The 27972-nt window shown below is 41.4% G+C and overlaps 1 long non-coding RNA gene across 3 annotated transcripts in view; it reads left to right on the plus strand.

Annotated features, from left to right (window-relative positions):
* The first annotated feature begins 1174 nt into the window (after window positions 1-1174).
* LOC135308143 (uncharacterized) overlaps window positions 1175-27972 on the plus strand; it is a 37687-nt gene continuing 10889 nt past the window's right edge. Inside the window, exons 1-6 of one of the 3 annotated variants that reach the window (XR_010368669.1) lie at window positions 1178-1417; window positions 5150-5235; window positions 5316-5367; window positions 5764-6063; window positions 23631-23725; window positions 27030-27384. This is a non-coding gene — a long non-coding RNA (uncharacterized LOC135308143). Of the gene's footprint in view, window positions 1418-5149; window positions 5236-5315; window positions 5368-5763; window positions 6064-23630; window positions 23726-27029; window positions 27385-27972 lie in introns of those variants that run through there. The other 2 variants (XR_010368667.1, XR_010368668.1) reach the window with 2 other exon arrangements.

A 27972-nucleotide genomic window follows, 5' to 3' on the forward strand; every position in this document is an offset into this window, starting at 1 on the left:
GAGGAGACACCACAAAAGTTTCCTTTTAACAGTTGCTGCTTTTCCATTTCAGCTCTGTGACCAAAGTACTTTTTGTTTTTCTTTTTTTGTCTCAGCAGATTTTATTCAATTACCATTGCAGTGGGCACTGCAGAATGCAGGGTACATTCCTGCTTCAGTTGTCTTTCTGTGTGCTTGGCAGCAATTCTGGACACCCAGAAATGCAGTCCATCACTATTTTCTTTCATTTCCACTTTCCCTTTAGAAATATTTCATAAATGGCCTTTCCACATCGAAAAAAAATTATAAATTAATTTAAAAAAATTAAAGTAATTAAATTTTTAATATTATTCAAGTTAGTGGAATTAGAAAAGCTAATCAGCTGACTGTTATTTTACAATAAAGTCAAGAGTAGTTAATTTCAATCTTTGTTCCATAATACTTATATAATTCAGACTTGGAGACAAAAGCAATAAGGTAATGGATTAGCAGTGGCTTAAAGCTGAAAGTAGCCAGAGGAAGTAAGGATAACAAAATAAGTAGGAGTGGGCAAATCATATGTAATTGGTATGGGAATAACTTAGCATATTATATTTTATCAATATAAATGGAAGAAATACAAAAGAAAATTCAATTTTTAAGGTCTCTGTGAATAAAAATATATGTAAATCTATATTATCAATATAAATATAGCCATAAATATAAATATAACCAGCCTCTATACTTGAAACAGAGCTGCCAATAATTAAATTTGAAATCCAGTACAGTAAAACAAATAATTGGGTAATAATTAAAATGGTTGTTGAAATGCAAAGCTAGTTCTCATTAACATTAACATTTATAAGTTTACTTTTTTTCAATGATGTACAAAACTAAAACCTATGTCATTCAACTGAGGTGCCAAGCAGTTCAAAGAACACACTGAACAGAACTTAATCCCAAAACACCAGCCACAAACTACACTTTTCTAGAAAAAAATCATGGTTCATAGGTAAATAATTATGACAATTCACTTGGATATAACTTGTGAGGCAAATGACATCAAAGCCTTCACATGCATACACAAAGGAGTTAGAAAAATCTATAATAAAAGCTCTGGTGGGACCCATACGCACCAGTGTTCGCATTTCACAAGACGCCTACCAAGGTTTCATTATGATTACCTTTTGCAAGCACTGCAGCTGGTACAGTAATAATTGCTGTGCCAAAGAGAATTGTGAAAGCGCAAAGCACAGGAAAACTAGAATAGGAATTTTGTGACAAGAATTCCATGCAATTTTTCACATACCAGCAGAGAAAATTAGATTTCTAAACAGTGGGTGAACGCCTGCTTGCCAGGATAACAGCCACTGCCTGCACAGAAACCACCCCTCAGAGCCTATGGGATGTTCACAACAAGCAGCAGCTGAACACAAGCAGCAGCGCAAAGAGAATGGTGGTAATTAATTAATTATTTAGTGCTTCTGTGCTAAAAGAAATTATACCTGTATGTGTTACTAGTGGGTAAAAACCTCAAACATCCACAAAAATGCATAAAAAGGTACCTCTGTTATTGATCAGGATAACTTCTAGCCATTTTGACTAGGACACCTCCTTAAGAGGAACATTTTTTCTCAGTGATTGGATCTTACTGGGAGAAATTCACTGTGTTGATTTGGCACTGTCTGATTTTTTGGTAGAGGGAGAGGGCCACAGGGGTCGGTTCTGTGAGAAACTGCTGGAAGCTTCCGCCATGTCCAACAGAGCCCATCTCTGATGGCTCTGAAGATGAACGTGCTGCTGGCCCAGTTAAGGAGGTTGGTAACGCCTCTGTGATAACATTTAAGAAGAAAAATCAAAACACTTTTTTTCCAGGATCAGCGAAGCACCGCTGCCGGGGCCATCCCTGGTGCAGCGCACGGCAATGCGCTGACAAGGCCGCCGCCGTGTCGGTGCGGCCTGCGGTGAGCTCTGCCTGCCTGGCTGGCCCTGCAGCTGTGGTGAGGAGCACGGTAAAACAAACTGTGCCTTGGAATGCATGAACTCCATGTGCATTCCACACATGGTGCAGAGATCCACTCACAGCCTGTGGGCAAAGGGCTCACACCAGAGTGGGTGGATGCTGTGCTCCAGTGGGAGACCCGAATAGAGAGAGGGCCCCTGCTTCAAGAGACAGAGAGAGAGGGCCCCTGCTTCCAAAGACAGAGAGAGAGGGCCTTTGCTTCCAAACTAGAGCAGCCTATCCTTCAAGAACTGCACCCCAGGGACGAGTGACCCACGCCAGAGCACTTTTGGGAAGACTGCCCATGGGAGGGGCTCATGCCATAGCAGAAAAAAAGACTCCTCTCCCTGAAAGAACAGAAAAAGATCTCGAGTGATGAACTGACCGAAACTCCCATGCCCTGTCTTCCTGTGCTGTCGCTGGGAAGGAGGGAGGGGCTGGGGGAAAAAAAGTGTTTTCAGGACTTACTTCTCATTATCGTTCTCTGATTCTGTTAATAATAAATTTGCTTTATACCTTTCAATTTAAACTTGTTTTGCCCCTAGAGTGTTTTCTCTCCCAGTCCTTATCTCAACTCATGCTTCCTTCATTAATTTTCTTTTTCCCCTCTCTTCTGCCCAGCCATAGCAGAAGAAGGTAAGCAAACAACTCTCGTGAGTGCCTGGCGTTTGGCCAGTGTCAAACCATGATATTCACCTTGGCCTCAATTCACAGCTCAGCCAGAAAGTTTACAGAGGCCTCTTGGGTGTTTGTAACACTCTGTTAAATAATAGCACAAATAAAACCACTGTCTTGGGATAATGCACCTTCGTTTATCCAAACATTTCATTTCAAAGTCTTAAACAGGCAATAAAACAATATTTAGTCTTGTAAGTCTTCTTTGGTTAGGTTCCTAATGTACCTGCCTACCAATTACATTCCCTGCAGTCAGAACACCTAGAAAACTCTATTTATTAGCAATCCATCCCAAAATAAATGTACCACTTGAGTCAAAGATAATCTGTTCTGAAGGAGATTTCTAAGACAGCTCCTGGGATAAAGGAGGGTAAGGTGCTCTTGAATATTAACATAAAAGAAATAAAAATAAGTGGTTTGCATTTCAGAAGTAAATTTTTTCACACCCTCATTCTTGTTTTCATCATTCAGACATAGGCTGTGACCTCCACTGAGGTCCTCACTGAAGTAAATATCCACTGACACCCTTCTTGCTGCAGCCTTTGGACAGCAACATCTGGAAGATGATGAGACCCCACATCCTTTGCCCATACACACAACACAATCTCTCAGGCTGTTCCAGTATTTTACCTGTCCTTCAAGGGCCCCAAACAGAAGCAAAATGGTTGTTACATGTATGTAGTTCCTGCCTTATGAGCCATGTAATCCTCTTTAGCGTTTTAGCTATGTCACACATGAATTGGTGGCTCTGTGCAGTGCCTTGTCCAGTGATGGCAGATAATAATGCCTTTGGTGTGCAACACTCAGCTGGGGCAAGCTTGGAAAGTGTTAACTCTGAGGCTGGATAATATCTTATTTGGTTGAAGTAAAAAGTAAACCAATACAGGATTTACAGCAATTTAAGGCTTAAGATGATATCAGATGCCTGTCATCTCCAAACACCTCTCAATCAGCAAAAAATAATCCTTCGTGAAGTGGATTGTTGGGTTTTGGTGCAAGCTTTTTTGGGCAAAATGGGCCCATATGTTATTTTTCTGTAGAGTGGAGGGAGGTGAAGCATAAACTCAGCTGAAAACTTATCCAGGGCTTCTGGCAAGTGTATGCTGCTTACCAGATCTCTGCACTTCATGAGTCCCAGATGATGATTTGCAGGGGGATCTCTTTGAAAGGATGCAGGAAGTTAGAACTATCATCAGCTAATGAAGAGGGCAGAGAAATGAAAATGGAGCCAAAGAGAGGGGAAGATGTACTAATTTTCCTGAGAAATACTGCATTAGATCCACCTGCTTACAGGGTTAACTTTCTTCCTCTCTATTTCAAATAAGAGGAGTCAACCTGACCTTTACTTTCAGATCTGAGAGAAGCCTTGAAAATGAGAACAAGTGAGGCTCTTCAAATGCAAACACTGGCTGCAGCAGACCTATTTAAAATAGTTTAGAAGAACACCATGAACTACAGAAGGAGGGGAATTTCCCCCTCTCAAGTTTGCTGCCTCACTGAACACAGTGACAAGCTTGAGTTTGCTCTCTTACATACCAGGAGGCCTGTAGCAGAAAATTAAGTTAAATCCACAAACACAGAACCCAAAGCACTCAAGTGGCACCAGCTCCAGTTTTGCTACAGTGCATAAAGGGGCTATTCTGCAGAGAATGCCCTGGTCCTGCTTCATGGGAACAGACCCTGGACAGAGCTGCTAAGGGGAACAATCCCAACCCAGCTCAAGTGGTCCAGAGGACATCTACCTCTGAGAAGGGAGGAGTTGTGTACAGCCTCCCAGACTGCATTCATCATTCTCTTCCATGTCTCTCCAACCTAAATTTTTTTGGTTTTTTTTGTTGTTTGTTTTTTTTTTTTTTTTTTTTTAAGAATAAACTACAAACCACTCAACAGCAATAGTAAGTAATATCAAAAATTAATGAAAGGAGAAACTAAGCCAAAATAGCAGCACCCCAGCCCTCATATATTCTTTTAAGAATTCAGATTTATCATAGCCCCCAACTTGCTACACAATTCCAGTCACATCTTCTGCTACACACTTCTTCTGGGCTGCTACTTTCAGTTTTGAACCTTCGCCCTACAAGGAATTCTCTGAACAGAAGGTTAACCTTTGTTTTAAAGGATGTCATAAGTAAAAACAAACTCTGGCCTTGCAAAATTTCCCTGTTTGTATGTTTTGCCCCAGTTACTCAGAAAAATCCAACAGATTAAATTTCCCTTTCTGAGAAGTGTTATCTAACTGCAAACCAGTGGTAATGTCACTGGGCATATGATATAGTCACTGAAGTGCAGTTACTTGGTCAACAGACATGGCTTTGATGCTGAAAAGATATTGCAAAAGGGCATTTAATCTCTTTTCGGTCTGCCCTCCCACACAAACACCGAGGATCAAGGCAACTTTCTGAGGCCTGACAGAGGACATGACAGAGAGAGTTGGCTGGTGAAATTCTGTGTGATTTCAGAAAAATACCTACCTATCTGTAATTATTGCCATGCTTTGGTTTCTCCTATCTGCAGACATCCTAGGCTCTCTCTCACCCTTCTATGAATCACATCAGAGGTCACTGGAGCATACCAGGACTGGGAACAGAAGTCAATTAAGGGTGAGATGCAGGGAGGAGGAATGCACACCTTTGACACATCTCTATGAACAAAGGTTAACCCACTGTCCCCTCGTTTGCAGGTTACTCCAAAAGTGTGGTGAATTTTACCGACCCAGACATTTCCAGCTACCTGTATGTATTTTCTGTTTCTCATCTCATTTCTCCTGAAGCCTCTGTAACAAACTTCATGGGTGATTTCTGGGGTCAGGGTGATATCTTTCCACTTGTATTTCAAAGCTCTCAGCAGAATTGTTTTCCATGGACTCATCTGATTACTCCTGAACTCAGGAGGTTCACAGACTCAGCTGTAGAAAAGACTAAAAATGAGAAATTTTTTTTTGCTATGAATAGTAGTCACAGACATGCTCCTCTCTCCAACCAGCTGCCTGAAACATCCCTCTCCATTTCGTAGAAAATAATCTTGTGTGTGGGTTAGCTTGAAGGGTCACTGAGCAAGTTGCTGGCTACATCAATGGCAGACTTGCTCTTCCAGGGTAGCTGTGGCCAAGTTACTTTAATTTCTCACAGGTCTACTCTTGGATTCAAGGAAAATAAGAAAAAAATAAGGACAAGGGGTGAGCTCACTCTCTTGGTCAGGCATGTAAATCCACATCTTAGACAGTCTGCTGATCAAGATCCAGAGTTCCCAGAAGTTCAAGGATGTCTCGGGGCCTCTGAAAATCAGCTCCTACAGGACCCAGTAACACCTGGAGTGGTGAGGAAAGGAACCCTGACACTTTTTGTGCCTGCACCAAAGTCCCTGCAGCACTGGCAGAACACCGAATTTATCTGCTTTAGATTGAGCTGATTAGAGCAACATCTGGAAAGGTGAGTGTCTTTAATTAAGTGGACAATAATTTATGACTTACATTGGATGCCTCACAGTAAAAAATAAACTGTTTATTAATAATGGTTTTAAATCTCAGTTCCTGTTTTAAGCAAAATAAATTTAAGTAAGCAGTCCCAGCTGAACTGGTAGGAGGGAGTTTACTGGGAAAACTAAAGTTAAAAAAGAAAAGAGCTGCTCAGAATTTAGTAATGTTCATTCGCCATCCTTACTTTTGTGAGGAATATAGTGCAATGTAGCACTCACACTTTTCACAAAGGTTTTCAAAAGCCTCTGGCAACAGGTGAAATTCTCCCTTGGATGAGAATTTGGAATGCCAGAACCTCTCTGTCATTTCTTATTTTCTTAGTACTGTAAATGTATTTTGTACACACACACACACACACACACTATGTATATTTATACAGATACACTTCTATATATTAATCCTTGCTGATGCAAAGCAGTTTGAGAGTTTCCCGTCATAAATAAAGTGTCCACTTCAAGCTGGCTAGCTCTCCAGAATGCAGCATGTGAGATGGAAAAGACAGCAGCTAAACACTGATTTTGTTATTGGAAAAGGATTTGTTTCCTGTATATGTCAAATTCCTTCTATAACTATGGGTAGATGAGTTAGTACCAGACATTCAGAGGGGTTTAGGTTAGCAAAGATGTAATAGAAAACTTATAGGAAATTCTTTAATACTGATGCTCAGGGGAGCTGGACATCTTGGGGGAATTTTGAGAATTGCTCCGTGCACCTCTTTCTTACCTAATTTGCTTCATCAGATAAAATTTTCTGTGTCTTGTCTCTTCCTATAAGAAAATGTCAAAACAAGTGATTTCCTTCCTCACCAGGAAGGATCAGGAGAGTGAGGCACTCCAGCAAAAAAGTGATTGAAAAAAAAGAGATAGATGAAGGAATATGAAAAGTTTAATGTGTTGTTGCTCACCTTTATCAGACGTGAATGACCTATGACATATTTATCATCAGAACCACTGTCCTCACCTGGGCAATGCTACCCAGAACCTAGACAGCATCACTGCTCTCCTTCTGTTCCACTGAGCAGAAAATGCTGCTGCAGATTTGGAGGAGAGGAAAGCTTCACACAGGAAAGCAGGGCTCAGCTCTAACACCTTTCCTCAGCAGTGACAACGTGTGCAGTTGGTCATGAGGGTCTGCTAAACACACAAAGCTGAAAAACCCAGCCCACACCACACAACAGACCTGACAGCTGTCAGGAACTCACTGTTCTGTCAGCATTCATCACAGCACCACTGTGGTCCAAATGTGGTCCCAGGCAGAGTTCTGGGATCATGGAGTCACTCCACCACATTATATGAACGGCACATTTATATTTTGATTTTCTACAAGCTGTGGTCCCACACAGAGATGTTCTCAGGTTGTTTAATGCAATAAAGCTTTCTGTGCTCCCTGCCCTCAGGTTCAGTTTCCCATCCATGCTCAAGAATTATTACTAAAGTAAGTACTGGAAATGCACCTCTCAGCAGACTTGCACAATATTTAATGGAAAAAAAAACCACCTTCGTGTATTTAAAACAAAAGCCCAAAAGTTGACACGCATCTCTGACAGTGAAATTAGGAAGGAGTGTCACAAGAAGCCAATCTATGAGCAACAGAAGCTGCAAAGCCTTGTTGCCTTTGGCTCCCTGGTTCAGGGCTGGGCTAGTTTCTGGGTAGTAACTCACAAACCCCAAGTCAGAACATCTCCTATAGCAGGAATACTTTTCCTATGAGTAGTCTGAGGGATTTGGGGATTTAGTTGAGATTACAGGTCAACTTTTGTTCCTGATTGAGTGGCATGTATTTAATCTCTCAGTGGCTTATCTTGCTATTGCTGACATATCTAGCTGTCTGTCAAATTTGGATAGAACTTAACAACATATTCAGATGTAGAGACTTACAGTGTGATGGTGGAAATCTCTTTAGGAAACCAGGCTTCACAATCCCCCAACAAAACTAAGTCATTGTAGTTTGACTTGTCTGCTTCAGCTGTGTTAACTCATGGGAAGTTACTGAAGCAAGTTCACGAACCGTCACTGATGCACAGCATGGGAACCCTGCTGATGGAAATTGCTGGGAGGATTGGCTGGAGCATTATGTGACAGCCATTTATTGGACTAATAAACACAGAGCTTAGAGTTCCTATAGGAAACACCAGCAACTTTTGAATCAAGGCAAATTAAGATAGAAGATCTTTTCTTGTGGATGTAGTATCTGCAAAGGAGCAGCTGAATTTGTTTCATCAGAGTCATAACATCTTTGAGTAACATTTCCAAATGAAGGACTACTGAGAAATCCAGACATTGTCCATTTTCTCCCTAGGATACATCCTGCCGGGGCTTTGTACAGGTCATTAATACATTATCTGCTGAGCCATAAGACAACAAGCAAAGCCAGAGAAATGCAGTCTAGTGAAATTTGACAAGAGCAGAGGATGCATGGGTTTGCTACTTAAATAAATAAATGTTTAAATATTTAAACAAAAAATTTGGTTTGAAAGGAAAAGCTCCATGCGAGGAAGAGGTCAGATGAAAGCTGATGTTTTCTGGACCAATAACAGATATAACTACTGATCCAAAAAACCTTGAATGCAGGAAGGTCTGCCAGGTTCCACTTGAATGGATAATGAATGGCTGAACTAGTTAAGTGAAAAGAGATGTTATGTGATGCTAGTATATAAAGCTCTAAAAGGAGGTAATTGATTTGCTTTGATCAAGTAAAGAAAGAGATCCCCACCTTGGCTCTTCCCAGCAGAGATGGTTATCTTGGCAAAGTTGAGGAGGAGAAGGGGCCAGGCTTGCTCTGAGTCAGTGTCAGCAGCCTCCTGATGGCTCCCCATGTGACCTTGCTGTACAGGAAGGCCAGGAGACAGAAGAGAGCAGTAACCTGAGTAGGAGTAATTCCATGTTGTTGCCCAGACTGTGGTATTCCCCTGCACCCTTGGGGGCACATCACAGTGTTTCACACGGCAGTGAGAGCTGCTATTCACCACACACAGCATGGAGTGTTTCACAGCAGCCCCAGGTATCTATCCCCTGTGAACACGACAAACACAACCATTCTGCTTCCTAGGCTTGACTAGAAAAGCTTCATCTGCTAGCAAAACACTTGAAATTAGGATGTAATTCTGCTCTGAACATTAGCAACCAAATGACCAAAATATGCATTGTTTCCCAATCCTCTCACAGGGAGGGTGATGCCTGGTGCTCCGGGAATTCAGTGTCTTTCCTTCCTTCATAGTCTCACCAGTAGAACCTCTCACCTACCTCAGCTGGATTTTTACCTCCCACACCCCTTTGACTCCAGCTGTTTTCCAAACTCCAGCCACTTTATTGGGCAAAAAGAAATGGAAAAATAAGTGATTGTGAGAATAACTTGAGGGAGTGCAATCAGTGACTGAATCCAAATACAGTTATTCAGCTATTGTTCATTCAGCACCATGCCCGAGAGAAAATGAAATTCTGACCTTTGGCTATTTTGTAATATAAAAACTGCTGATAATATAAAGACAAACATTTTCTTGTGTACTAGTGGGAGGCATCTGCTGAAATCAAAGGAAACTTTCCCACTATTTGAGAGTTGAGTGTGTCAGAGCAACTGAACTTTTCAGAACTCCCTGCAGATGTCCAGCACGTCAGCATTAAAAGGTGTGCTCCCATTTCATGGAGTTGCATGTACAATGCTTGTCGAAAATCAGACATCTTTGGCTACACAAATTCTAAAAGTTGCTTAAACCTGCAATGCTCCAGAACCAAACTCCTGCAATGCTCCAGACCAGACTTCTCAGGTCTTTGTTCCTTTGCAACAATATGCACTCTATTAAATAGTATAGGGCTCAAAATCACAGTATATTTAAAAAATTATATAAAATGTTTCACATGTCAAATTAGAAGTTACACAGAAAACTTCATGTGGACCATCTGTGTTTGACTGCTGAGATAATATTAATTTCTGGAGTTCTGGGTCACAAAATTCTACTCATTTCAAAAGCTAGCTAAAAGATCAGTTGGATTTCATCCTGTTGGCTTGAATCTTGTGTATCTTGTACAACTTTCTGGCTGTGTAGATGACATGTTGCAGCAGTAAGCTGCAGAACACTTAGAGGAATAAAACTGAGCAGCATTTGAACACTGGGACAGTTTTCAAAGGGCATTGCAAATACACTCAATCCATCATTTGTTTTGCATTACTCTAAACCACATATATTCCCTGGGAAATATAAGTAAATTTTGATGGGGAGAGGAATGGAAGAGGGCAAGGAGGGAAAGCAAGAAAATGTAAATACTTGAAGTGGAAATTAATTTTGAAGAAATAGTTATTTGTACTAAATAACTATTCCCAGGCTGAATATTAAACATTTTCTATTCAAATATAAACCAAACTATCTGTGTAACATAAGCATAGTTGAGAAACAGGAGTTTATTTCAAGTAAATATATATTTTTCAATTAAAATAATCACTCAACCAATTTTACAATTTAATCAAGTCTCTGCATGACTGCTGAGATTTTGTGTATATACCAAGCCTTTGGGTACACACTGGAGCATCAGAGGGTGGGGACTGTCCCAGTGCCCAGGGTTGTTCCTAGAAATTCTTGAGTTGCCATTTGAAGTCCTGCACGTGCTTTCTCTTATCACACACTGACAGTGACACTATCTTACTGATTTTGGGCCAGGAAACTGGAGCATTCATTTCACCTGTCTTATCCTGAGAGAACTCCCTGCCTCCTTTTTGCTTCCCATTCTCCTATTCACACACACTGAAGTTTATTTTGTGTAGCTGCCTTCTTCCTTCCCCTGTTGGGAAAGCTTTTAAAGTTTGTCTGGACCTAAAATGAAATCTAATAGAAGAAGTAGGAAGTATCCAACTTTGGAAAATAACCTGGACAAGAGGGCAAGCATGGCTGTTCTGCCTGTTGTCCTCCCTACTGCTAGAAATCTTGGTGTCAATGTTGTGTCTGAGACATCATTCAAAAGCCATTCATGAGCCACCAGCCATGGGCTTGTGCAGTTCCTTTTGATCCCATTCATGCTTTGGCTTCCTCAGCTTCCAGCAGCAAGAAGCTCCACAAACAAATCATGCTTTATCTGGACCAGAGCACAACAAATCAAAGAATGCCTGCACAGATAGCATTTTGGCTTTCCTCCCTGCTCTCCTCAGTCCACTCCCCAGCTGCAGACAGCCATGGAAGAGATGCAAAGCAACCTGTGAGGCACAGACATCTCGAGCTGAGCACAGGCACAGAGGACATGCCAAGAGCCTTGATCCAGCCAGCCACTCTGTGCTGGCCTGCTCGCAGCTCCTCCTCTTCTACTGCAAACATAAATCAGAGAATGGAGAAGGAAGGTCTCCAGTTCATGCCCGTGCTGTGCGGTGGAACCACTGCAGTTACAGAGCTTACCCAATGCCAGTTCTGAGTCTCCCTCAAACCCAACCCTTCCCACAGTGTTTGCTGCAACAATTTCCATTTTCCTTCCCTTCTTCTGGGATAGAGAAGGGTAAAAGGAAAACATACAATATTCTTGGGCAGGGCAGAAACTCTCCCAGGTGTGCTTTCAGAACAGACTGGTTGTCTTTGGAACTATGGTTGTGTTCAAGCCTCATTGCTCCTCTCCATACCCACCAACTCCTCACATCTCTATTAGTCCTTCAAGGTGGATGGAGAGCAGAGATAAGCTCACCCAGGCTTTTGAGATGGTGATCAGAGGCAGGAGGGTATTTCACAAAGCTGTTGCTAGTGAAGGTCCAAGGTTTCAGTCCTTAGTCCTCCAAAATGCAACACATTCAGCTCACTTGTCCTGCAAAGCATCCCATGGACCTAATGATGTTATACAAACACAATGTAGCATCAAATTTTTGCAAGACAAAACAGCAATAGGGGATGAAAATCAAGTGCTGGCAAGAAAAGCCTTGCTAGAAAAAAAAAATTTCCAGATTGGAGAGCTGAGGGAACATTATCTTCAGACAAGTGTGTTTCTGAGTTACTTTGATCAAATGAGCTTCAAAGGTGACTGCAGCCCCATAAGTGTTTTCCTAAGCAGTATCCTTTGGGATGGGGAAGGACAGAATTCAGGCAGAAGCTTTCTCCTGTACAAAAGCCTTGCCACTGACATTGTCAAGGGATCTGTTGCACTCCATTGTGTCCATAATCTTCAAATTAAAGCTCCCTAAATCCACAATAGTCTAATAAACCACAAGCCTGTAACAGCCCCTTCAATTTTCCACGTTAATAATCCATGGATTAAGAGTCCCTCTGCTGCTACAATAGCCAGAACTGATCTTCTCTACTGTGTCAATGACCCATGAATTATAGGGCTGTGTCTCAGATGGTTAGATAATACTTCACTCAAGTCTCAGCGATAGATTTTTCTAACAGGGCAGATTCAGGACTCTGTTTTGAAGTAAAAGCACATCGTGGCATTCTCATTTTTGTGAGTGCTCTTCCTATTCCTCTTGACAGCATCCCCACACAAAAGCACAGCCCCCTTTTAATCATATCAATCCATTTGTTTTGCAATAAATGGCCTAGTCACCTTTCATTTACAACTGTACGTTTAATATGTCATATGAAAGTTTAATGAGAGGCACAGTTTCCTAACTGGTTAATCAACTGATGCAAAATCCTTCCATTTTCTTGTCATAGGGCCTTACAATAGCCTGGAATATTTTATACAGATTTGTGGATAGCACCTCCTAACAGACTTGTATCGCTTAATAAACCTTTAATACCTATTTACTATGAAGTACACACAGCATCTCCAGCAGTCAAACCAGAGGGCAAAAGGAGGCAGTCACTTTAGACCCGCTGCCCAAACCCATCATTTGTAAAATGTTTATCGACTTTTCCGATCAGGAACGAGCAGGCTTCAGTAACAGCTGCATGATTTCACCTTTGCAAATACCACGGCAGCCAGCAGCCTGGGTTTTGTGTAGGGACTGAGGCCAGGCACTGGCATGGAAAGGGATGTGATGGGTAGGAGCAGACACATTGTCTCCGTGGCATTTTCACTGGGGGCATGGTCCCAGCCGCACGTTGTCTGCCAGAACAGAATCCCAACGCAATTACTTTTGTCTCCCTTTATTTTTTAAAGCAGAAACTTTCATATGGAACTCAATGTCACACAACTCATTGCACTTTGTTTTGGGGCTGTTAAGCCAAGGAATGCCTGTTAGGTTATCCAGCCATATCTTCATCAAAGCCTGGCTGTTCCATACCATATCTTTTACAACATTTCGTTCAGACTCTTATAACTTGGACCATTTAAACTGTCAGTTCTGCTGGACATGGGAAGAGGTTCTGCACTGCAAGTAATCAGCTACTTTTACCTCTGCTACAGTGTCTTAATGTGCATTGAACAAGGAGCTTGGGTTTATTCCACAGGGCAATAAATCATGTACTCAAAAGTTAGAGCAGTAATGCTTTGGGGCAGGTAAAGCTGTGGCCATGGCTCAGGTGCCATGGTGATTCCCAATAAGGAAGTATCCATTACTTTCTGAAGAAATGTATTTACCGATTTTCTGGTTTTACAGACAGTCAGTGAAGGTCAGTTTTGTAAATCACCCCTAGAGGCTATGAGAGTTTATTAAATAAGGGTCCCAAGTAAAGACTTGTTAACATTGATTCTGGAGCTTAACTCTACTCTTAAATCTTTCAGTGTCAGAAAGATCAGTGCAGGATCTATAGACAATTAAAATTATAGTCAAAGCCACAGTGAGGCAATCACTGTGGTGGCTGATAGAGAGAGAAGACAAATCTCTTGTGATGCAACAAAGAGAGATTGATAGGAACACGAACAGTAACAGATGATGAACTTTTACTGTTTGTGTAGCAATTGTAACAAGCATCAAGCCAAAGTGAAGTAAGTTTTGTGCTGCTGGCTACCAGTTGTGAGGTGGTCCTGCAGCAAAACCCTGTGGTGCCACAAATAATTGGATTCCCCTTAGCTGGTGCAGCTATCAGAATCTCACCTCTTATTCCACTCTGGTGGAGATTTTAATGACTTTATTGTCTTTTAGAAGATGATAAAACAAGGGGCTGAATCGCCTATATATATCTTGGGTTGCAGTTCAGATTTTAAAGACTAGATGTACTGCACTAAATGGCAAAAATAAAGAAACCTGACCCATTTGCCTCATGGAGAGGCACTAAAATTCTGTCATCAATTCATTTCCCTTTGCAAACAGGTGTAAGAACAATAACTGTATTGTCATTAGCCAGCATACAGAATCAATGCTAGAACAAGTCCATACTAGTTGACCCACATGCAATAGAAAGTGCTATTTTATCTCCTACAACTGCCAGGACCTGAGCAATGACTCTCCCCCTGACAGTGACACAAAGTCAGCATTGTCTTCTGAACCCATCTCAGCCTTTAAGGTATCTTTGCAGTATTTTTCTTGGTTGTCATGCTGAGCACAATGTTTATCTTGTTACACTGTTTATACAGAACAATCTATTTTTCTGTAAGGAAAATATCAAGTGTCAAGCATCTGAAAGTCCAGAGGATCATGTACTCAGCCAGGGTCCCTGCTCCAGAGATAGACCAAACTGGGCTCACGGAGCCAGGGTGAGCTCCCACTGCCCATGATGGTCTTCAGACCACCCTGTGACACAAACAGCAACAGCACCATATTCGTTCACTCATTCAGCCCTCACTAGAACTGCTACTGTGAGACCTGTGGTAGCTTTTCAGATTTGGCAATGCTGTGATTCCCATTTAATGATTAAACACTGAGCCTCGAGAAGTGAGGACAGGGCAGCACATGCACTTGTCACACAAACAGCAGAGCCTGTCATCATTCCCCTCATGCCAAGACAGCCTAGTCCCAATGTGGATGGGGTCAGGAGAAGCCCCACTGGTGAGTTCCCCAGCCAGTCCTTTGGAGATGAGAGCAGGAGGGACATGGAAAGGGCAGCTCCAGATATCCCCAAGCCCACAGCACCAGCAGGCACTGTGCAGGCTTCGAATTATGTGAACCTGCCCAGCCCTCTGTCCCCCTTGTTCCAGCATATCCCTACGTGCTCTCAATATACACACAGCTTGTTAGCAGCTCTGCAGGGTTCCCAGGAGCAGTGAATGAACAGAAACTGGGATTGTATGATCATAACAACCAGCTCAGTTTCTTCTGTCTCCTAAGCCCTCCTCCCCAAGCACTGGAGGAAAGGCCATGAATTTTTTATTTCCCTGACCAGAGGGTGATTTTGCCTGGTTGAACCTATATACATTGTTCCTCGTTACTAGGGTAACAGGTACCTTACAAATGCTGATAATACATAAACTAATACAACTCTGCAGTTTGCTCTTTCTTTTCAGTGCAGCTTAATAACCCGTGTGGATGCTGCGAGCCGCCTCTCTCCCGCTGGGATAAATGAGCACTTCAGGAAGTATTATCTCCCTCCAGCCTGGACTCCATGGTGCCTGCACAAAGAGGAGGCACTGAACTGGGGAGCTGGGCCACTATCAAAAGGCAGAGTGATTTCAGAAAGCTCCAGGGAGGAGTGGGAATGGCTGTGGAAGCACCACACAAATCTGCTATGGCACTACTGCCTTCCTGAAACCCAAGAGATCCTTAGTGCTCAGGGTCCAGAGGGAGGAAATCCTGGGGCAAACACTCCTTAGTTCCATGTTGTGGCCCCATCAGCAGCAGCAAGAGCTAACTGGATTAGGGGCTCTTTGTCAAACTCCACCTCTCTCCCCCTCTCATGTCCGAGCCCCTTTGATGCACATGCCCAGTTGTTAAAGAACACTCCGGTTCCCCAGTGCTCTTGCAGAGAGAGCAGGGTTAAAATGCTTCATTGCTCTCCTTAATCCCTCTCACATGATTTAGTCAACACCAGTAGGGGAGAAGGACTTGCAGGTTTGGCTCCCTCCTCTCCTGAAGTCGGGAGGAAGGCTGAATCCAGCCCAGCACTGGGGCTGGATGCTGTGGGAGCTGCACAATCAGCACTGAGCGCACCCAAAGGTGCTGCAGGCTCAAGAGCTGCTGCTGCTCTAGCCTTAAGGCTTGATTTGTTTCACTACTCAGCACCATTTAAAGCTGGAAACAGAAAAGGCAAAGAGAAATTTAAAATACACTTTCTGTTCCTGTCCAGAGCTGCTGTAGCATTCATTCTGTGACAGGGAGTTGATCACTGTGCAGACAGTGGGAAAATCCACCAGGAAACAGAGGCAAGTGCACAGTACTGTGCTAGAAGCACTCTCCTCAGTGGACCTAAACACTAGTTGTCTAGAATTTAATTTTCAAAGGCAACTCTTCTGTTAGAGAAACTGAACAAGTGGCCTTATTTCTGAGAACCAGAGATAGCTTGAGATGCAGTAGGCTAACAGGAGCTCAAAAAGAAAAAATACAACGCATAAACCAAAGCAATTCAAAACATAACAACTGATCCTCACTTCCCCCCACCTCTTCCTTTCCTGTTTTGGGAGTTTGTTTTGTTTAGTTTTTTAGAAAAAGAATCATAGGGGCATAAATTTCAACTATTTTATGCTTGTTACCAGTCAGCCCCTTTGTCCCCATGATCTAACAATAACACAAATAACTTAAATAATGTATGTTTAACTTCCTTCCAAAAGCAAAACACAGGATGGGTAGTGTAGTCTCTCTCAAAGAGCTTTACAAGCACAAAACCAGGACAGTTTTACAGACCCCATTCTTGTCCTGGATGACTTGCTGCTGCTGCAGGACAAGGGGCTTTTATTTAAATCCCAGCAGAAAAGTAAACATTTGAAAGAAAGCTAAACAAGAGTTTGGTTGTTGAGGAAAAGACAGTCATCTGTCAGCATATGGCGAGCAAGCTCTAATGAGTGGGGTGCTGAGCTGGGATCCAGCATTTGAGTTTAACCTCAGCAGTCTGAGTCCCTTCTACCTGATGAGAGGGCTCCCTGCTGGATCAAATTTGAAGTGCTGTTGGCTGCTGGAAGCACTATTTGTTTGCCAAATTGATCTAAGGAAAACAAACCTGGGTTCCAACACCAAAATATGCTACTGGAGAATTCCCCCCAGGAAAACACCGTGAGCTCACCACCTCCCACTGAAAGCTGCCAGCCACAGGTGCCTGTCTCAGCTGTGAATTTACTGCCTTCCCATTTCATCTCCCCAGACCTTGCCTGCACTTCTCTCTAACCCAATCCAACATTTCAGGCTACGTGTGGAGACACCAGAAAAGGGGAAGAGATTGCCCTGTATTCCCATAGGAAGTACTTCAGTCATGAAAGACATGAAAATGCTGTAACCAAGTCAGGCAAGGACTGGAGCACAGGACAGACCAAGAATGGCATTTTTTTCAGCCAAGGAAAAAGCTGGGGATAGGTGCATCTAATTACTTTCTCCAGCTACCTCATGGGTGGCTATGATAAAGGCAGATGGTCTTGCTTTGTGTAGGGACTGGTCTAAGTGACCTGTACATTTTTGTTCCAACCTCAGTTTTTCTGTGATTCTATAAAACTGTTCCAGTAAGTATTGTTTGCAGAACACAATATTTGAAGTAATTGACTCCTGGAGAATGTGTAAAGTTCAGTTTCACCATAAACTCAAAGGAAAAAAAAAACTCTCTATGAAGTCCTTCCTTTGCCCCTGGATGACTTGCCAACCCAAACACCTGTTTCATATGGGTAGAAAGCAACAAATAGCTGACCCATATCTGTAATTAATCTTGAGGGCGTTTTGATTTTTCAGAGGATTAATGCATCCAACATCTTTAATAAAAAACAAAAAGCCAAAACAATCCAACCCTTTTTGAAATCAAGCAAAACCTAAAGCAGATGGCTAGACAACAGTTGCAAACCAAACAAACATTCCGTGGTTCAGCTCAACTTCAAAAAAGTTCAGCACTGAAAACCTGAGTAAGCACAGAGAATGTGTTACCTTTGGCAATCAGCAGGGCTTCAGATTTGCAATATCATTTCTGATCTATGCAGACTGCTAATCAAAAATGACTATTCAGATTCTAATAAAAATAAACCTTCAAATTACTTCAGATGTAAACCATGGTTAAGACTAAAATGTCAAGTATTCAAAAAAGTTCTTTGACTGAACTAAGGATACACAGACAATCTTGTGCCAATAGATTGTGCTTCAGTTTTTGGTTACATAGAGCATGCGAAAACTAATAGAAGTGGCCTACCAGCCCCATTTCCCACTCTGCTTTATCACAGTGACACCATCTGACCTTGTCAAAAGCAAGGCACAATTCAACGTGCCTGGAAATAGCAAGACCAGGACATTTTCTGAATCACATTTTTTCTTCATGACAAGGTTGGACCAGATGATCTTTCAAGATTCCTTTCAACCTTGGCTGTGCTATGAATCTATGCAACATTTCTTATAAACAAGAGCTGGAATTTCCAACATACAGTGTCTTACTGAACCTCCCTCCTCCTCAAGATACACTTTTGAGTCGCTTGTTCTAAAATTCCTCATTTAGAAATCACTTATAATGAAATATTCCTTTCCTTCCTCTTCAGATTTTCAGGTGTTACCCAGTTTCTCTGGCAGGCAAACAAGAGTGACACCATGCCTTATTTATGGGACAGAAGTGCTCTGGGAAATCCATTGCTGGGATATATGGAAGGGGGAGGAGGTGAGAGGAAGAGAGCACAATCACTTTATACCCTAGATGAGACTGGAATCACTGTACAGATCCCTTTACACAACTCTTGCAAGTGCTGCCAGGCACAGATGATTTTGCCTAGAATGGAGGATGGGAGGGAAAGATTAGTTACAGTGCATGTGATATGTTTCAGACTGAAAAACCTGCTCTGGGGCTGCCACTGAGGTGGCTTTTGCGGAAATCCCTGTCTCCAGATATTCCATTTATTCTTTCTCACATGCTTCTTGATATCTACCAACAAAGTAATACCTGACATGTGCAGAAATACAAGAAGGCAAAGTTTCTCCTCCCTGTGCCCCAGACAACGTGAGGCATCTACAGCATTTCTCAAACATCAAACTTGTAGAATTTTTTTTTTTGTATTTTAGTACCAGCCTCTGGCAGACACAGCTTAAGTTTCAGCTTATTAATCAAACTCCTCCACACCCCATCAGCACTGATCTTGGCACATGGCTGTCTTAGTCTCAGGGACTCCTTCGGCTGTGTGCCCTGAGTCTACAAAAATTCCCCCCCATCCCTCAAGCCTCAGGAGACAGACAAGGTTATGGTCCTGGACAGAAATGCTAAAAGAGTGTCCAAGGAAGAGAAAAGAGCACTGAGGGCTCTCAGTTTTTAATATTACTACACTAGAAAGTATATTAGGACTTGAACAAAGCCTAAACCATGCAACATGAATTCATAACACTGGAAAATATAAGGATGAGACATGTCATAGTTAAGTGTGATTTTTTTTCCCCCTCATTCTTGGACAGGTCTGATATGGAAAAGAAGAAGCGGGGGAGAAAGTACAGCTTTCCTTTGTCTCTAAAAGTCAGGATATCTTTCCATGACAAAATACATCTGACAGTTTCACTGCTCCTCCCAAGTCTCTTCAGCTGACTGAAACCTCAGCTTGTAGGAGAAACTGGAAGCATGTGGCAGCATTCATGTCTATTTTGCTCCTAACACTGGGTCAGAGTGCCCAAGACCAGGGAAGAGAATCCTAAATCCCCATGTCTCCATCCCAACCACTCCTGACTGTATTTGCTGCTGCAAGACATTGTAGACCGTTGCTTGTAATCAGATACACATAACAACAGTTCCTTTGATCTTCAAAAGGGTTTCACTTCTTTGATTATGAGTTTATCAGTAGCACATACTCAGGCTGCAGACACACACAGTTTAGTCTTAACCCATTTTGAATGCAGGTACACAGCCATCAAGTGTCCTTTATGCTGTATCCAAGTATCTATTGAGATAAACTGCCTGAGCTGTTCCAGGAGACAGCCTTTCTTGGCAGGTGCAACAGGGTGAGCTTCTCAAGATACTAAGAAGCATCACAGCTAATAAACTGGCTGTACTGTGACTTTTTCCCTCAAGATGAACTCTCAAATACACCATATTCCATATCAATTCCAATCACAATGCGTTAAATTTACAGCATCTTTATATATGGCTTGACTCTCCAGCATTGTCTAAGCAAAAGAGTGTCAGGTAAAAAAAAACAACCCACAACACAATAGCAACATTTAGAATTAGGGATAGCAAATTATGTTCTTTTCACTACACCAAGTTGCAAACAAAATGAGACACTGCCTTGGGAACTGCCACACAGCCCAAAATGAAAATAAATGCAATATCAGCAGAGAGAAGTACTGCAGGAGTAATTAATTACTTTGCACCATATTTGTTAGCTGGTTTAGTTTCTGACCCATATGGAAATGTTGACAGGGCAGCCCAGAACACCTGCTGCTGTTTAGGCAAAAAAGCATTAAAACAAGGGTAAAAAAGAAATAGCAGTTGGCTATTTCATGTCTGCCACCCTACAGTTAATTCTATGAAATCTGCTTGATTTTAATAGCAATCTGCTCAGCTCCTCAGTCTTTACAAGGAGATCAAATTCTGTTTGAGGTGCAGGTGATGAAATTGTGTTACCCAACTGTGTGTGGGAAGAGGGACTTGCCAAGGAAGCTCCTCTGGCCATGCCCTGCAGTCTGCTCCTGCTCCCTCTGTTTCATCACTGATTTCTCCAGCCTTCTGCTGCTGGTCCAGGCTCATGAGCTCTTTGCAGCTCTTTCCTGTGGGCATCATCAAGCCAAATACAAAGATCCTGCCAGAAAATTAGAAGACTTCTACAGAAATATAGAATATTTCTAAAAATATTCAGAATCAGAAAAAACAGATTTTTTTTTTTGAAAGGGTTAAAATCCCTTCCAAAAGGAGACCAGTTTTTTCCAGGAAAGCTCAACATGCTGTTTAACTTATTCAAATATCTCAAAAAATCTTGGCCTCCATTACAGCATTGAACACCTGGAACTGGACATGCTTGGGTTTGGATGTCTGTTCCTAAAAGCAACAATAGCTTGTGCTGTTGTGTGTAATTCAGTTTTGGAAGCAGAAGCCTTGATTTATATGAACTCCATGCTAATGGAGAATTACTTCCAGTTTGTTACAGATTTCAGCAATGAAATTAGGTGGTTTTCTTGCCAAATTTGGGTCCAGTGTGATTCCAATCGAATGAGTTTTGAAGAGCTCCAGTCCTTTTTATAACACTGCAGCATGGCTTGCAAACCAGCTTTTAAATGTTTGGGATTACCCAGCACTACAAAGTGTTCTTTTATCAGATGCAGCTGACTGAAAAATGAAAAAAACACTCCCTCTTTCCTCCCACTCTAAAAGCATTTAAAATGCAGTGTTTCCGGCAACCTAGCTGGGTGGAGGCAGTTGGCAAAGTGGTTTGTAATGTATAAAATACAGAGGGACAGATGTTCAGCTGATGGCTTTAACAGATACAACAGCAGCACAAGGATGACAGCTCTATTAGATTTCAGGAGGTGATGTGTCATTTGTGCAGTAGGCTACTCCACATCTTCATAAAAGCCACTTTTTATGGGGTGAGACGAGAGAGATCCAGATAAAAGTGACATAAGAAGGCTGGTCATGAGCTCGATTAAAGATTTGCTGGAAGTCACATTAAATAGGAGCTCACATCTGCAGATGAGCTCTGTGGCATTCCCAGTTGGTAGCAGAGCTTCTCCTTGCAGCCCACTGCTCCGTGGTGCATCCTTCACCTCTCTCACACCCAGGTGTAGCTGATACTCTTTTCAGAGGAAGAGAACTGCTTATTTACCAGAGCATTGCCTCATGATAGATGTTTAGAGAAGATCCACTCTCAAACTAGTAATATCTGAGCAGCATAGTGCTGCCAGTGACAAAACAAGGCTGGATATCCCTATGATCCATGAAGCAGGAGCAGTCTCATCTCCAGCAATGCCTATACCATTGGTTTTAGCTACTCCAGTCTTTGCCTGTGACCTTCTTCCACTTCATCTTTTATTTCCTTTTTGAATGTCTTTTTCAGCTCATGAATCCCAGGTGTTTCTCTTTCTTCAGGTGACACTCAGGCTGTGCATCAGGCAGCCATCATGACTTGGCAAAGGTTTGCTGGGTCAGTGGAGGAAGACCCTCATATCCAGATTTTTGCTATTAAACTTGTCAGTCATATACATCCTTAGAGACTGCAAGAGCATGAAAATTAAATCTACAGATTGAATTATCCCAGCTTTTATTTTTTCTGCCTTAACTGCACATGTGTCATCTTCTCACTTTTATCACTGTTAGTGATAGTCCTCAAAAAATAGTAGGCTAAACAATTCAATTTCTTATTCTTGCTGCAAGCTGAATACCAAATATGAACTCTGCAAAGTGCAGTTACTTATTCTACTTAATCTATCACATTCTTACATTCTACCATACATAATGCTTATGCAGCCTTTGTAATCATGCACATGAGGAGAGTTTACCTCAGGCAATAATCTACAAACTGATGTCCTGATATCAACAAGTAGGAGAACCTGAAAACATCTGTGTCCTGCCTGTCAATCAGACAGAGGAGAAGGTAAAACTGCTCTGGTGATTCTGACCTGTCCTTCTCCGTCCTTGGCCAGCCACACTCAGGGACTGGGAACCAAAACACAAGAGCCCCTGGAGATCCAGGGAAAAGAGAATACAGACAACAGCTACAGAAAAAGTGATATTTTAAAGGTAAAGTTCACTTCTACCAACTCTAGTTCACTCTAGCCAACTAAGATAAAACCCATACCCATGAAAACTTCTGCTTCACATCTACATTCTCCAGCAACCTCCTTTCTACTATCACAAAACAGGCAGAAAAAACTTGTACAGTTTTTACTTGGGAAAGAGAGGGGAGGTGACAACCAAGAGCTGTGCAAACCCCACAGTGTGAGCACCCAGAAGAATGGCTGTGCAGGATTATTGGCAGAGTTTCTGTCCCTCTGCTGTAGGCATGCACAGCTTCAACAGAAACAAGAATCTGGTGAGAATTCCTGTAACTAAACAACAGCCCAGAGTTTCAGGTGTGATATGTAAATTGCTTACATGATTTTTGGTTGTCAAGTTTAAGGCTGCTTAAAAGACCCAAGCAGCTGGAGCCCTTCACCCTTGCTGGAAAATCTGCTTCAAGCTGGGCAATCTTAAATAATGTAAATAATAAAACTGGGTCTGTTGCAAAGCTGCATTTCCTGGGAAACTTAGTAGGGAAGGACAAGATTTTGGAGGATGAAGTCAGAAAAATCAGGGAGCTGAGGACTATTATCTTCCTGGGTCACCCATCTTCTGCTGAAAGTTGAAACGTGTTGAGTTTGTCTGGTTAAAAAAGAAATTAAAAATCCACACATAGCAGGTTCACAGCTCAAAGCAAGAAGTTTGAGCACCCTGCTACCAGTTTTGACCCTCTGTGATTAGAAATTTCTTTTCAAGTTCCTAAAGCACAGACTAGCACATAATATCAACTCTAACAAAGCAGGAAAAATTTCTGCATATCAAATAAGCACTAATCTGTTCTGTCTTCTACCACATGTCCAATATTTACACTTATTTACGTTATGATTTTTATCCATGAGTGCTATAACTGTAAACTTGCGTTTTATTTGCAGTTTTGTATGCTGCCCCAGTGGTTTCCTGAAAACCCAAGAGGAGAAGTGCATGAAGGATAGGAAGTGTTGTGCAAAATGTCAAGGCTGTTTCAATGGTAAGTTTCTTTTCCAGGCTGGATTGCAGGAGAAAGGTAATCTCAAGGGGAAAAACCAGAATGAACATATGTACTCAGTAAATTCTTGATGCTTCATGAAAAAATCTTGGCCCAGATACAGCTATGGCTAATAGTCCAAAGTAAAGCTAGTGGGAAAAAATTTCGCATGCACAAACGAAAGAGTTTAAAAGTTGAACTTAGAACCTTCTCCTGAATAGATGTCCAAACCACATGAATTATTTCATGCACAAAGTAGCTAGACAAAGAGCTAAGAAACAACAGCTGAAAATCCTGAAAAAAAACCCTAAACCTCTGTATTGATATGATGACATTATAAAGGTATCACAAGATTCTCATGTTGAGATCCACTGAGCATGGGACATTAGCAATGGGTTACTTAAAGGATGTGTACCTACTCTGCCTGCATGTCCCTGTTTGCATAAAAACCTTCTTCAACATGCAATAAATGACTCTGGAGAAGCTTTGGGGAGATGTTTTGGGAGATCATATAAAAAAATCTCATAAGGGCAAAATGATTACTGAGCAAAAAAACCTTGCTGTGGAATTTGTTTAAAAACACATCAAAGCTAGAGATGTTAAAAATAAAATATTTTCTTACTAAAAAACCAACCAACCAACCCACCCACAAATCCAACAACACAAAACTCCAAAACACCCTCAAAAGACCTCCCAAGCCCCAAATCTCTGTCACTGGAAACCAGCCAGAGGAAGAGTTTATGTTCCTCCCCATAATAGATGTCAGTTCAGCCTTGGAACCTGGCCCACAGTGAAGGATGAAAGGAAGAAGTTTCATACTCCCAGCTAGGAGAAGTGGCACCATTTTGAATGAAAATATTTAGGTTGTTAATGATATATTATTGTGCTCATAGGAAATAAAAACTTGAGCAAAACAATAACTTTTACTAGAACCATCCTTTTTTATTTTTTTAATTTAGGAAACTATTTAAATTAGGCTTTTTACCAGACACAGGAGAACAACATTTCTGCAAGTATTCTACTTGTAGTTTGACTATATCTTCACAAGGAAAAAAGACCCAAAACCCACCAAAAAAATGAACCTATCAAAAGCCATCTCCTTACAAAAATCCAAAACAAAACAACTTTCCCACAGCTTGATATCTCAAGCAGAATTTTCCATAACAAAAGCAGGGAAAACAGCTTTACCCATTTAAAGCAACTGAGATTTTGCCCCCAGACGTTCAGAAATCAAAAACACACAGCAGATGCAATTATGTCTCACAGCAGAAATAAATATTCAGCTTACTGTAGGAATGTCCCAATGGACAACTTTTGTAGAAATAAATTTCAACTAGAATTCATTTAGTTTTGCAACAGATGCTTTGAATTTGAGTCTGCTGGTTCTCAAAAACCATGAGACAACAGCTGACCTTAAGCCATATCTTCCTATCATCCTCACTCTCATATCAACTTATAAACTGCTGGATGAAGTTAAGAGCAGAATCGATCTTGTATTTAGGATTTATAAACCATTAGGAAGAGCTCAGCTCACTCTGACTTTATTTTGTTTTCATCACTAAACACATTCATTAACTACTGGTAAAAATCCCTGAGCAGTTTCTAGGGATTGTGACACAGCTATTAAATGCCTTTTGGGTCCAAACAGTAGTTATCCAGCACCAATCTGTCTCTCCAGCTCTTGACAAGTACCACACAGGCAGACATCAAAAAGGGTTGAGTATTTGATGAAAATTTTACCAGATGATCTGGGAGCAGCAGAAAGGTTACAGACTTTGGTGCCTGCATGGTTTTAGCTTGCAGGGCACAAGCTGGAAGTGCCTCTGATGTATCCTCACAAGATTAATGCTCAGTATCTTTAATCATTCCCTACAGTATTTAAAAGAGGAATAAATCTAAAGCCTCTCAAATGAACATTGTTTATAATGTTGGACAGAAAACAATGTGGGAGTTAATGTTCATGTAGAATACAATATTAAAACTCCCTTCCTATTTTCCTGTTTCTTTGAAAGGGTCCAAGTGAAAATAGCACTGTTCCCTGTTCTCTGAGTTATCTGTAAAAAGGAAATGTTTCTGTGAATGCCACCAGCTGTTCTATATCATAATTAAAGGATTGGTTTGTTATTGGTACTTACAGAAAAAATATATTTTACTGATAACTACAGCATAAATATTTATGTCAATTAGTTACAGCAAAACAGAAATACTTAAGAATCAGCTTTTATCAGTGATTACACTACCTGCTAGCAGTGCAACCACTGAAAGTATCATGAATAGTAAATAGAAAAATAAATGTTGAGAGTAAGAGAATCTTCATACTTGCTCTTTTCTTGAAGACAAGGAGAGACCCTTGCCCAGCTCTTACTGTGCCCCTGTGATGGTTTTTTAATCACAAATGTGTTGAAATGCAAATGCTGTCACTAAAAACTGAGTGGCTGTTGCCTGTAGTACCTTGTGTACTTTTATTTTCCTATCCTTCAAATGAGTTGGCTTCAGTTTTGCTGTTCTCCAGCTATAATTTGTTAGCAAATCTCTCTGCTAGGAAATTGACACAAACAACAACATAAGCAAATATTGGAGCATACTAATGAGAGACAATATTTGCATTTGCAAAATATATTTTCAAAACCCAAGCCCGGATGCCACAACCACTTATCCAAGGTTAACTTTACGTGCACTAGGGACTTCACAGACCTCAGGAGCACTACAGTGCTGGAATAAAGTGACTCAGACAAGACCCTTCAGAAAACAACAGCAGCGTCAACTTCTAGTTGTTTACATCTGAGATTTGATTACACTCTTTGTTTTAAGCACCTATTTAGGTCTTATTAAACTGGTTTTACATTCTGAACTGCACAGAGGTGAATCCTAATTCAGAGATGCCTTTAGATAAGAAAAACATAATGAGAAATAATTTATAACTGGAAAGTTGTTTAAAGCTAGAGATAGACAACATTGCTGCTGAGTGCAGACATACTCTGTTGATTTTACCCTATTTCGTATTTGAAAAGAGAAAAAAAATTCAAACAAAATTTGGTTACAAGTATAGATTATTGAAAGCATGAATGAAAATAAAATTGAAGGATTTCTGAAAGTAGAAATCCAGTGGAAAAAATAAGAGAACTTTAAAGTAAATGAAGATTTTTTTGTATGTTGCTGCCTCTCAGAGATTTTTGCACACCAAGGATGTTTGTCTTCCCCAGTTTTTGATTGACTAAAAATGCAGAGAAATAAAGAAAATGAATAGGATTGAGTTCTTTATAAGGGTGATAACATGCTTTTAGTGATTCTCATCAACCCCATACAGGTCAGTCTGATGAACCTGCAAAGCTGATTGATCACAGAAGACAAGCCCATTTCAGCACCCATGTTCTGGTAGAGCTTCTGCAGTTATAGTATTCATTATGTATTGGTGCCCATGGAATGCACCTGTTTAAGTACCCTAAAGGATAAATTCTGTTGGAAAACCAGCTTATACCCCTCATACATGCATTTTTGAGCACAAAAAGTTAATGTAAGGATGAGATATTCTGTGCTGGAGATTTTTGAAAATTATATTTTTTAGATTTTTGAAAACATCCCTTCACCATGCCCCCAAAAGATGTATGCTGCTTTGAGAGCTGTAGGATTTGCTCTGATTTTGACAAACATGTGGAGGAAGATTTCCCATTTATGCCAACCCTGGCAGTGAAAATTTGATTTGAGTAGGAAATAGCAAAACTGAGTAGGAAACTGGTTTCAAAATTCCTATCCAGGAAAGGCACCTTGGTATCCAATTAACTTGCAATTTCACCATGTGCTTGAACCAGGGAGGTCAGATCAGAGACAGGGCTGAGCATGAGTAACTAATGAGAACAGATGTGATGTCCACAGCTGTAACCACAGCCCTGACTCAGACAACAAACAGAAGACCTGCCTGGAAGTTCCAAAGCGTCACAAAGAAATATTTCTAACCAAAACAATTTCATTGTCATTGAGAGCCCCCTTGTATGGAGTCTCTTGGTTGTGCTAACCTCACCTGGGACAAGGCTGAGGGGTACCTTGTCCCCTGAGCACTCTAAGCTGATCCAGCTGTTTCACTCCAGTGTTGTACCCACACCACGTCAGACAACTTCTGTGGGATAGGAATATCTGCACTCAGGTAGCCAAAAGCAGTGGATCTACAGCCCAGTGAGGGCAGACCTTGTCTCAGGCAGAGCAGGTTGGCAGCAGACATGCTTTAAGGCTGTGCTGACTCCAGGAGTTACCAG

Source organism: Passer domesticus, chromosome 9 (assembly GCF_036417665.1).
Source record: "Passer domesticus isolate bPasDom1 chromosome 9, bPasDom1.hap1, whole genome shotgun sequence".
Classification (NCBI taxonomy): domain Eukaryota; kingdom Metazoa; phylum Chordata; class Aves; order Passeriformes; family Passeridae; genus Passer; species Passer domesticus.